Source organism: Portunus trituberculatus, chromosome 44 (assembly GCF_017591435.1).
Source record: "Portunus trituberculatus isolate SZX2019 chromosome 44, ASM1759143v1, whole genome shotgun sequence".
Lineage (NCBI taxonomy): Eukaryota > Metazoa > Arthropoda > Malacostraca > Decapoda > Portunidae > Portunus > Portunus trituberculatus.
In genome coordinates this window covers 1,448,624-1,461,620 of record NC_059298.1, presented here as the reverse complement: position 1 = coordinate 1,461,620, position 12,997 = coordinate 1,448,624, and positions in this window count along the sequence as shown.

Below are 12,997 nucleotides of genomic sequence, written 5' to 3'. Positions count from 1 at the left end.
CATATCCTTTCACTCATTCACTAATTGAACACATTGCTTATGTGATCATTGATTATTATAGTCATTTGTTTGTTTTTTAGTGTAGGGGAATACAGTCATAAGTGTTATTTCAAATGTCCTTTAATTCAATTAACTGAACAAGGCTGGTAAACAAATTTTGTCCTCCAGTTCAAACAAACATCCATTCTAGGAATGCCACTCAGTCAGTCCCTCCAGCATTTCTCCTCCCCTTCCCTTTTCCACCTTTCTCCTCCATTAACTTCTTATCTATCTCACACACTCTCCCCTCTTCCATCTGAGATAGAGAGAGAGAGAGAGGGGATATCACTCTCTTGTCCCTTATCTTGGACATATAAAGGGAAAGGGAAATTACAGGGTGGGAGGTTTGAGGCAAGATGAAAGAAGGGAGAGGAAAGGAAGGAAGGGACAGTCAGTGGCTAGGTGAGCAGCAGATCGCAAAGCTGAGTTAGTCTTGTAAGTTTTAGTCTGTTATTCCAAATACATTTCTATTAAAATTTCACTGCTTGCACAAGTGGTGAGTTTATGTCAATTTTGGTTAGTCATTCCACGGTTATAACGATCATGTATTGTCTCGTACTCTACTGTAATAGAGGTAAAGAAAAAGTGTAGCTTAGTGTTGGTAACAAATACAGGAGTTATCATGAACGTAGGTGCTTAGAGTTGCATAGACTTATCTTCTGGTTGCATCAGGTTCACATTGAACATAAAGCAAGGTGCACACTTATTTAGAATGTTTATTGATGAAAATTTCACTCCTCTTGACAAACAATTTTTTTGTTAGTTTGGAACAAAGTTGTCAAGTTACATGTGAGTTTTAGAGATATCCACACCTTTTCTATGACTGCCTTGAATTTTGGTAACAAACTAGTGTCTGTCATATCCCTTTTCACTCATCTACTATGTACCCCATAAAGCACTGTATAACATTATCAATCATATGAAATCTGGCTATGCTATGCATGAAATATTTACTGTTACACCCAACAAAAAATTCCCAGGAAGATGGCTCATTAAGAGATCATAATATGTAAACTTGTTTATGGACTACCCTTTTGCTAAGAATAGTTTATTAATTCTACAGTAAAAAATAATCTCTACTCCATATAGTGCAGAACAAGAAGGTATAATAATTTTAATATATGTATTTTTTTTTTTTTTTTTTTTTTTATACTTATGGTGATCAGGAGTGGAAGGAAGCAATAATGCTGAAAACAAAGAGGCATCCTAACACAGGAGTGCACCTACAGTGTTGAAAATGTGACAATACATTATTATTGTGTAGGAGATATGCCATATTTGTGAAAATTATCACTATATAATCTTAAACACAACTGGCTGTAGATGTGCAGTGCAGGAAATACACAGGAGGAAATATGATGCAATCCTGTTACTGGCCAACTCTAAGAATCCACAAACTAATGTGATTATCAGATTATATGCTTTTTAAAAACACCTATATTTTAACTATTTATTGACTGAACTTTTTTTTTTTTTTTTTTTTCTTACCTAATGGCACTGAAGCACTAAATACGGAGACATTAATAGTTCATCTTGTGACAATTTTTAATGTATTCATAGCCTGCAAACACATTTGAAGTTAAATATAGTAGAAAGGAAATCAACTAATAATAAATGGTCAGCCACATGAATAGTTTTTAAAGGGTTCCATTGCATGTACAGTATCATTTTATAAACTTAACAAGGTGGGATGTGTGTGGCTCTCTGAAAGATAACCTTAGCCACTTAATGTATTTGATAGGGTCTAAGCTCTCACTGGACGGATAAAATTGACAATCATAAGTCCTGGAACAGATTCTGAGTCAGGACAGTGGTGAATTACACACAGACATGCAAATTATATTTTTTCATTAATTCTTCCATTGTTTTTCAGATCCTACCTTGTCTTTTATAGCTTCATTGTGTTATAGTTAGGTTTGGGGGTTTCTGTAAATAACAGTAGGTAAACACTTCCTTGTTTGATTACCATATAGCCCAAGAATGAAATATAATTTATTGCAAATAGTAATACAGATCATTACCTGCTTGAGCAAACTTTGAAGGCATGATCATGTTTGTTTCCCATCATTGTGTTAATATAACATTATATGGATGAACACAGGCTTTAAAATCTATTAGGATATTGTTTTAACCCCTTCAACACTGGGACACATTTTTACCTTGAGATTTGTGTACGAAGACCATTTCATTGACATTAGAAAGGGTCTATGGAGGTTAGAAGATTAATGGTCAGAGTCTTCACTATTTAAATCCCACGCATGAGTTCCTGAAGCTGTATAAAATCACCAAATAGATAGCAGAATTAATATGGAAACACGTCATGGTACTGAAGAGGTTAATATGTTAAACGGCATCAACAGCTTTATAGTGGATTTTTATCATTATAATGTATGTAGAATAACACAGTTAAAGAATAAATTAAGTACTATTGTACTACTATGAGAAAAGACATGATTAAGTAATATCCCATTGGGTGAGTAAAATTCTTCCATATGCTAAAATAGAAAAGGTTGTGGTGGTTCTGTAGAAGACTTGGTGCTCAAATAAGCTTCAGAAAATATCTTGAAGTATTTGATATTTAATAGCTAGAGATGCAGTAAAATAATCAAATTTCTTTACCCATGCATTTGTTCTGAGTACAATGCCATTTTTTTTTTCTTTTTTCTTCCAAAATTACCTTAGTAACAAAAGTGTAAACACTTCAACATCAACAACTCAGAACACAATAACATTCCCTTGGAGGAAAATATATTTAAGAAGTATTGAAGGTCAGCATAAATTAGTGAAATAATGCATGAGAACTATCACATGAGTATACCTGCTTTTGTCAGCTCTAAATTTTTATTTTCTTCATCTTTTGATGGGAAAAAAAACATTAATTGAGAAGATTTTGTCTAATGTGACACTCTTAAGCTACTTCAATTTGTCTTCAGTAGGTTTGATTTTTGTATGTTTTTGTCCATCTTTTTAGTATTGTCTTTAGTTAATTTTGTATTGAATGTTTGAAGGTTAATTTTCAGAATACTGACAGGTAATACTATATTTTGTGACAATAGCAAACATACCACAGTATATTCCCCATTCAGGTAGGAAAAACAGAAATTGTGTATTTATTCTCTCCCTTTCAGTAGTGATAGCATGAACCCAGCTATATACAGGTAACTTGATTTACGCAATAGATGTGTTCCAAGAGGCATCGCGTATATCAAAATTCGCTTAAAACAAACATGTAATTCTCATAAGAAACAATAGATAATAAAGGGGATGCGGGATGTGGTCCAAAAAAATTCATACAAAATACTCTATTTGGCTAAATTAACATGTTTTATTATTTACCATTCTAAAGACTAGAAGAGTATTTAAAGTAAAGTGAAAAGTAAGAAATAATAAGAGAAAGCAAAAAATAAGAGAAAACAACAAAACAAAGATTATGTAAACAAAACACTCACTTCACCACTCACACCACAGTGTCATCTTCCTCTGAGCTTTAGCACTTTATCAAAAATCCACTTACCAAAAATAACCCCACATGCAGAAGATGAAGGACATTTTGGGGCTATCTTGGCAAATTATAGGCAGATTGAAGAGATTCCATTCCGTCTGTACTCAGTGCTGGCAGACTGCAAATGAGGCACGAGAAGAGCTAGGAGGTTGCTCTCAGGTTGCTGGGACCACCACCTCTGGAGGTGGTGTTACCATCTTATATATGCATTTATGTTCACAAAACATTTCTATTAGCTTTTTACAAACCTTGCCCCCAAGAAAGGATTGTTTTGTAATGCATAAAGTGAAATCTTACATGGAATACCAAAAAATAAAGCAGAGATGAGATCGGCCACAGACGAGGCAGACTCATGGCGACTCGGCTGCTTCTTCTTGTGACCCTTTTAGCTTGCATGTTGTCTTTCACCACGTTATTTATGTTTCCACTCCTCTATTGCCTGCTAAAATGGATCTCATATCTTATTATTCATATATGCCCATGCCATGAAGATAACCTCAACCCCATGGCACTGAGTGATAGTGAATTACTTATGAAATACCGCAGTACAGTATTCATATATGCTCCATTATAGCAGGCAATAGAGTGGAAACATAAATATCGTGGTGAAAGCAACACGCAAGCTAAAAGGGTCACAAGAAGAAGAAGAAGCGGCCGAGTCGCCACGAGTCTCCACCTCGTCTGTGGTCAATCTCATCTTTTTATTTTTTGGTATTCCATGTCAGATTTCACTTTATGCATTACAAAACAATCCTTTCTTGGGAGCAAGGTTTGTAAAAAGCTAATAGAAATATTGTTTTGTGAACATAAATCCATATATAAAAGAGAGTAACACCACCTTGAGAGGTGGTGTTCCCAGCAACATGAGAGCAACCCGATAGCAACCTCGTTACCGTCCCTCCAAGCATTCATGGATGCCATTTCACGGTAAAGGGGTTGCTCTGATGTTGTTAAAGTTTCTTGGATCCAGCTCCTGGCAGCCAATGAGCACTTTCAGGCGGGCTACCAACCTCCACCCGCCAACAGCAACGAATCTTTGTGGATGCTATTTTACGAAGGTTGGTATGTGAGCAGGAGGTTGCTATGGAGGTTGTCTGTACCAACACAGACAACAACCTGCTTCTTGGATCCGGCCCCGGAGCTCCCCCCTATCGGCCAGCTGCGGAACTCTCTGGCGCGGTTTGAAATTGCATCTGTCGCTCAGTTTGAAAATGTGGTTGGGCCAAATCGCGTATAAGCAAACTGATCGTGCAAATTAAATTAATTATAATATTTTTTCGGTCGCGTTATAACAAAAACGCGTAAATCAAACACACGTAAATTGAGTTACCTGTACTTATAAATGTCACTCCGTAAAATTCACATGTAGAGCAAATGTGTCCTGTGATCATGTGTGTGTGTGTGTATTTACCTATTTGTGTATTACAGGGCCCGAGCTAAGCTCTCTGTGACCTGTCTCCTTGTCCATTCCTGTCATATCTCTCTTTCATCTGATTGACACACACCGCGTCAACGACATCACTGCTCAGTTTATTCCACTTATCAATGCTACGATGCGGGAAACTGTATTTTCTCACGTCATTTAGACAGATGTCCTTTATTAGCTTTTTCCATGTCCTCGGAGATGATTACTTGTGGTCACCTTTATCAACTCTCTGTCCAGTATGTCAATCTTGTTCACCAATTTATACATAGTTATCATGTCTCCTCTTGTTCTTCTCTCTTCTAATGTGGTCAGCCCCAGCTTCCTCAGTCTTTCCTCATAGTCTAACTCCCTGAGTCCTGGTACCATCCTTGTTGCCAGCCTCTGTACCCTTTCCACCTTCTTCACATTTTTCTTCATATGCGGTGACCAGACACATGCTGCATATTCTAACTGGGGTCTTATTAAGGTACATAATATCTTCTTCATCATTCCTTCATCTAGGTAGTGGAATGCAAGGCCAATATTTTGAAGCATGTTGTATGTTTTCCAAAAAATCTTGTTAATGTGTTTCTCCGGTGACAAGGTGTTTTGCACGGTTACTCCTAAGTCTTTCTCCTCATTGGTCTCTTTAATTTTCTCATCACCCAGCCTGTAATCCCTGTTTGGTCTGTATCTACTTCTTCCCATTTTCATAACATGGGTCTTGTCTATATTAAATTCCATCTGCCACTCCTTACTCCACTCATATATTTTATCAAGATCTTCCTGTAACTTGTTACAATCTTCCACATTCTTTACTCTCCTCATAATTTTAGTATCGTCCGCAAACATGTTCATGTAACTGTCAATTCCTACTGGCATATCATTAACATAAATCAAAAACATGATGGGACCCAGCACTGACCCTTGTGGAACTCCACTGGTTACCTTCTTCCACTCGGACTTCCTTCCTCTCACCACTGTTCTCATTTCTCTTCCCATTAAGTAATTTTCCATCCATTTTGCTAGTTTATCATTTACTCCTCCAATCATCTTTAGTTTCCACATCAGTCTATTGTGTGGTACTTTATCAAAGGCCTTTCTCAAGTCCAGGTAGATAGCATCCACCCATCCCTCTCTATGTTGTAGTATGTCAGTCACTCTTGAATAAAAACATAATAAATTGGATACACGATCTTCCTTTTCTGAAACCAAACTGCCTTTCACTCAGAATGTTTTCACTTTCTAGATACTCACTCCACTTAGCTTTAATTACTTCTTCACATACCTTGCACAATATACTAGTCAACGATACTGGTCTATAATTTAGCGGTTCCATTCTACTACCATTCTTATATATAGGCACAATGTCAGCTCTTTTCCACTCTTTCGGGACTAATCCTGTTCGTATGGAGGTTTCCACAATATCAAATACGGGGTTCAACAATTGATCCTTACATTCATTTAGCAACCTCCCAGATATGCCATCAGGCCCCATTGATTTATTAATATCCAGATTGCTTATAATTTTCCTTACATCTTCCTTAGTAACCATGATGTCCTGCATTTGCTTTATTTCCGTAGGCCTTCCTCCCATAAAATGCTCCTCCTTTGTAAACACTTTGCAAAAGTTGTCGTTCAAAATTTCAGCTATATCTCCAGCATCTTCATATACTTCTTCCCGTTTTTACCTTTTCTATTGCCTCCCTTTTATTTAGTTTTCCATTTATGAATTTGTAAAACATTTTTGGGTCACTATCACAGTTTTCCACCACCCTCTGTTCATATTCCTTCTGTGCTGTTCTCCTTACTTCAACATATCTATTCCTTGCTGTTTTGTAGACTTCTCTTGATAATACATCACTGTTTTTCTTAAGTTTCTTCCATGCCTTTTCTTTGTTCTTTTTTGCTTCTTCACAATTTCTATTAAACCACTGTTTATTATTTAAAGTCCTCTTTCTGTGATATGGCACAAACTTTTCACAGCAGAGTTATACAAATCCATAAATTTATCGTATTTCAATTGCATATCCCTTTCCTGGTATACCACGGACCAGTCAATTTCATTAAAGAACTCCCTTATATGGTTATAATTTGCCCTAGTATAATTTAATTTTTCCTCCCTGCGTTCCACAATCTTATTCGTGCTTAATTCCGTATCCAGCTCAAAGCTTAGGACATCATGATCGCTTTTCCCCAAGGGACATTCATGTTCAATTTCCTCTTTTAGAGATTCCCTGGTAAATACCAAATCCAACCTTGCTGCAACATCTTGTCCCCTGCACCTTGTTGGTGATCTCACCCACTGTGTCATCAAGTTATTTGTTGCTACCTTTAACAATTCTTCTGCCCACTCACCACCGTTCACCACTTCGTAGTCTTCCCACACTATTTCTTTGCAATTAAAGTCTCCAACTATCATCACTCTATCCTTTCTGATGAGTTCTTGCTTCATTCTGTCTAGAGTATTTCTCATCACCATTTGGTACTGTTCATATTCCCAAGCACTGGTTCTGGGTGGTATGTATACTGTTATAATATTAATGTCCCTCTTGCCATCTGTTATAAGCATACTTATCACTTCCTCATTTCTCTTACTATAGTTCACCTCCTTCACTATCAGATCTTCCTTAGTAAGAACCATTATACCACCACCTCCTTTATTTTTCTATCATTTCTCCATACTTTGTAGTGTTTTACAACAAACCAGTCTAGCTTTATTTCGGCCTTAGCTTTGTTTCCACTACACACATTATGTCCGGTTCGTTATTTCTTAGGTAATCCATACATTCTAGCCTCTTAGACAGAAATCCATCTATGTTCGTGTAAGTCACTTTTATTCCATTCCTAGTCTCATTCTTCCATGTAATGCCTATTCCGTCTGTTTTATCCACCACTTCTTTAGCCTCCCATTTCTCATCCTCCAAAAAACTTGGTCTTTTCCTCCTCTGTTCTTTCGTCATTCCTCTCCTTCACTTCAGTTACAAGCTCCTTCATTTTCATTCGCTCATCTTGTGACATATTTCTTCTTATGTAAATTGTTTTGGTTTCCTCAGAGTCCTTAAGTTTCCAAGCCCTCCTCAACAAGGCCTCCGCTGCCACCTGAGACTTTAATTTCAATTTTAATGGTCTATTCTTGCCTTCCTCAAAAGCTCCCAATCTCACACTTTCTTCTACCTCAGCATATAGGTCCTCTTCTTCCACAGAGATCTTGTTCAGTAAAGACTTAATCCTGTCATTTTCCTTATCCCTCCTGTCCTGCCAGTTCCTGTTAGTTTCTTCCTCAATCCTATTATGATCACACATTTTTTCTTTTCAGCAATATCTCTCACCACATACTCATTTTCCTTTAGTGCCTTTACCATTTCCCTCTGCGTAATCCCTTTATTTTCCTCTTCCTGCTTTTTTACTATCTCCTAAACGACCTTTGTACCTCCTGATGTTCATGGTTCACTTCTTTCATCCTGGTATCAATTAGATTAAGGCATTCCTCCTTCCTCAAGTCCCCTTCGGATATTTTTATCTCCATTTCCATGAGTTTAGCCTTCATCTCTTCACATTGTTTCCTTAGTTGTTGGTTTTCTTTCTCCATCTCTACTTTTTCCTTCAATAGCTCTTTATTCGCTAACGTTAACAAATAGATCTCTTTTTTGAACGAATCATTCTCGGCTAGAACTCTATCCAGTTTTTCTTCTATGGACAAAATGTTTAGGAACTTACTTTCCAGTGCCTGGATTCTTGCATCCATATCTAGTTTCTCCAGTCCTTTTGGCGTAGTTATAAAACCTTCAAAGTCTCTGGCTTGTCTAGACGCCATTTTTGTTATCGTCAGCTGATTACGGCCAAAACAATCACCGCCCACACTCTCCTCTCAGGGATCACTCTCCATATCCCTCACTTTCAACACTAAGCGACAGTAGGACATTAACAGGACACTAACTTAGAGTTACCCGGGCCCTGTAACACCATAGGTATTTTCCTTCTTCCGTCCGCAGCAGATGGGCCTGGAGCCCAGCCGTCCTCTCTCAGCACTTCCCAGGCTTCGCTGAAGATGACATCGGTGCGATTAAAAATGACATTGTAAATCTTTGCCATAGGGCTGGCTTCGATGAAGTTCATGATGATGTTCAAGATCTTTTGGAAAGCCATAGTGAATCTCTCTCAAATGATGAACTTAGACAAGGCATCACAAGAGGCAGAAAAGGAGGGAGACAAGGAAGAACCTGTGCGTGGTCTGGACATCAAAACTCTTAGAGAATGTCTCGGTGGTATCGAAAAAGCTCTGGAAACCCTGAAGGAACGTGACCCAAATCCTGCCAGGAGTAGCAAAGTGGCTCATGACGTAGAGAAAAGTGTCAACATTTATCAAGAAATCTATGATGAAAAAAACAAATAACAATATATAATGCAGTTAAAAAAAGGGGAAGGGAAGAGATAATAGGCTCCAAGGGTGGTCAAGTTAAAGTCAGTATACTGTGAGTGGCAGGCCAAGTTCATGGTAGACGTCTTCACTTCGTCCTAAGATGACTTGATGTTATCTAAGGCGTGCTTGATGTTATACGACTTTCACCATTCAGTGACTGTGGGCTTGCCAGACCCATCTGTGCCCTTATCAGTTGCTGCATGGTTCGCCACTGGTAGTAGGCTTTTAGTGTTTGCCATGATTATTATGAATATATTTGTGCTTACAATAGACCCTTTAATATTCCAATTATTCATCTAATTAATAATGCATGTAATTTGTAATGCAGTAAGAAAAAAAAAGGGGGGGAGGGGAAGATATAATAGGCTCCAAGGGTGGTCAAGGTAAAGTCAGTACTGTGAGTGGCTGGGAGGTGTGGTGTGGATGACGTCATCACACCTGCTCCCCCGAAAAGGGCCCTCTCGGATGACACGAGCAGATACCGTATCTGTGAATTTTTCTTACCGTATATTGAATTGAGGATAGTAATTTCTAAATACTGTAACTGTGAACCTGAAAACCTGAAAGAGAACTACCGTATAACGAGGACTTACTGTATTGAATAGTTCAACTATTGAGACGTTCGAGTATTGAATCTCCACTATATATATATATATATATATATATATATATATATATATATATATATATATATATATATATATATATATATATATATATACCCTCCTTTTATGAAATCATAAACGAAGCTGAAAGAAACCATGGGCCCTATATCTGCTAGTTCCTGCATGAAACATACACAGGGTACCAACATCATGTTCACAAATCACTTCTTATTCACAAATTTGTCTATCCTTCTTTTGAACTTAATGATTCCATTCTATTCATCTAGCACAAATGGAAAACCAATATCTTTTCTTTTCTATCCAAATGTAAGTTTAGCAAACCTGCAGCTGTTATCTCTTGTCCTTCATCCTGATTGAGGACAGTGAGAGCTGATGCCTGGATCTGAAACCTGGTCAAAACAGGTCTTTTGGGGTAAATTTACTCTTTCATTCCATCTTATTTTTTCTATTTATTCACTACCATGTACTTCACTGCTTCATCTATCTTACTCTTCTATTTCCTCAAAACCCATTCAATTCATCACTTGATACTGCCTTACATATGCTGTCCATGCAATCCAGTACTCATTTTCAGTCTCCTCATTTTCATACCTCCTCTTCCTCAATCATCTGCACAACCTATTTAATGTTTTGCTCTCTTTCCTTGCACTTTTACTGATTTCATATTCCATCACAGCTTACATACATGCTTTTTGCCACTTGTTCTTCCATACCATGTATGGCTGGCTGCTGCATTCCTCAAGTTCTCTACATAACTGTTATTCAATTTATCCACACCACTCAAGCTTTCATCCTCCCAGTTTGTCTCCCTCGTCTAAATGGAAATTTTTTCATCCTACATCCATCAACCTCCCCTTTCCATTCCTCTCCTCTCTTCCACAACATCCACTCAAGCATATTATGGATCAAGACAATGTCATTCTTTCCACCCTCATCAATCAACAATCTCACTCACTCTCTCACTTGCCAGCATATAATCAATCGCAGACTTCTGGTTCTTAACACATCGTCACTCAGCCTTCTGCCTGGGTCTCTAATAAAATTTTTCACATCTATCTTAATTACAAAACTGTCAAGCATCTCACCATTCTTGTTCATTTGCTCATTTAAAATGCCCACAAGGTACATTCCTATCTCCCCCATAACAATCACTTGAATGATCTCTCACAATCTTTAATATAATATAATCATTGCTATTCCTACTTGCCTGTGCAGTATGTTCATATTCTCCATTGCTCCTCACCACCAGCAGTGAAGATGCTTTTTCTGCCAGGTAAGCATGAATGCTTTGTGTGGGCCCTGTGGGGGAGAAAGGAGAGGTAATATAAGGACAAAACATGAGTGAGGGAAGAGGAGGAATGGGTTAAGGGAGGCATGCATTTCATAAGTGATTTATTATTTTGTTTAGCTCATAGCGATCACTGTGTCACCTTGATTCTAACAACAAATTTTGTTTATTTATCTTTCTTTATGTATGATGGGGAACTGGCAAGAGCAAAAAAAATAAATAAATAAAAAAAAAAAAAAAAAAAAAAAAAATATATATATATATATATATATATATATATATATATATATATATATATATATATATATATATATATATATATATACATATATAAAGGGGAGGCCCACTAAGGTGCCAGTTCCTAAACAAGTCAAAAGGAAAGGAAATTTTATTTTCCTTTTTCCAATTCTAAATCTTAAGTAAAGAATGTATGTGTAGCGAGGTACATGTAGTTTTGTGTGAAGGAAGAGAGGTGTCTTTGGAGGGCAGGCTGTGACTGCCCCCTTATGTTGTGAGACACATAGGGAAATGTTCAGTGAGATCACAGCACCCCTTGAACCAGTGCTATTAGACCTCACTCAGAGTAATTATCGTTTTGGCAGGTGTCTACTGCCTCCTCCTCCTCTAGCAATACAGAAATAACAATGCCTAGTGTTTATATCTGAGGATCAAGTTAGATGTAAACACATTCAGTTCCTTAATTTGTGCTGATTCCTTCATTATATCGATTATGATTTAAAGAAAATATATTTTTAGAATATCATTTTAAATTACACCATCATACTCAACAATATTGGGAATGTGATATTTGCATACCTTATTTGATTCTAAGAAACATCAACTTTGCTGGCATATAACTTGTTGCCTCATAGGCAGTGAACCTGTAAGCTATCTGCAGCACAGGATGTTTCCTATCCTATATAGATCATCTATGGGTGCATGCACTTGGCCAGCTCCTGAACCAGCATCCTATTAAACCATTTCATTTGATTATGGGTGGAGAGGGGTAGTCTAGGTTTTCTTGATGCCCCATGAGCTTGCAGCACTCAGCAAAAACTGTCGACGCAAAGTTTCTCCCCTGGTCAAAGCGGAGTTCATTAGGTACACTGGAGACAAAAGAACTCTTCCACCAACACCTTGGCAATGGTAGTAGCTTCCTGGTCAGGGATTGCATAGCCTTCTAAGTGAAGTAGCCAATCACTATTAACACAGATAAATCTATTTCCATCTGTTGTGAGAGGCAAGGACCCTGACTTGTCCACTGCCATCCTCTTCATTGGAGCTCCGGAACTGGTAAAACTACAATGGAGCGAGGTGATGCTTCTGGGGACCCTTCTTTGCCTGACACCATTCTTCCACATCCTTCCTCATACTCACTCATTAGAATCTCTGGCAGAGGTGGCTCACTCTAAGGTGTCCATTGGTGATGAAGTGCATTTCCCTCAAGATGGTCTCCCAAAGCTTAATGGGGAGCACTGTTACCCACTATTATTGAAGGCCATCACGAGAGGTCCAGCATCACTGCAACACTCCAAAGAGTGTCCCACTGAGCCCAGTAGATCTTGTTGGTGGGACTTTCTCCTGAGATTGCATCCTGGTGCAGGTCCAGAATCTGGCCCTGAAAACTTCATCCTGTATCTCGTCCCATAATGCTGCTCCAAACGCTTGTGCCAGTCTGTAGCAACTCCCCTTCACCACACTGTCAAGCTGCATA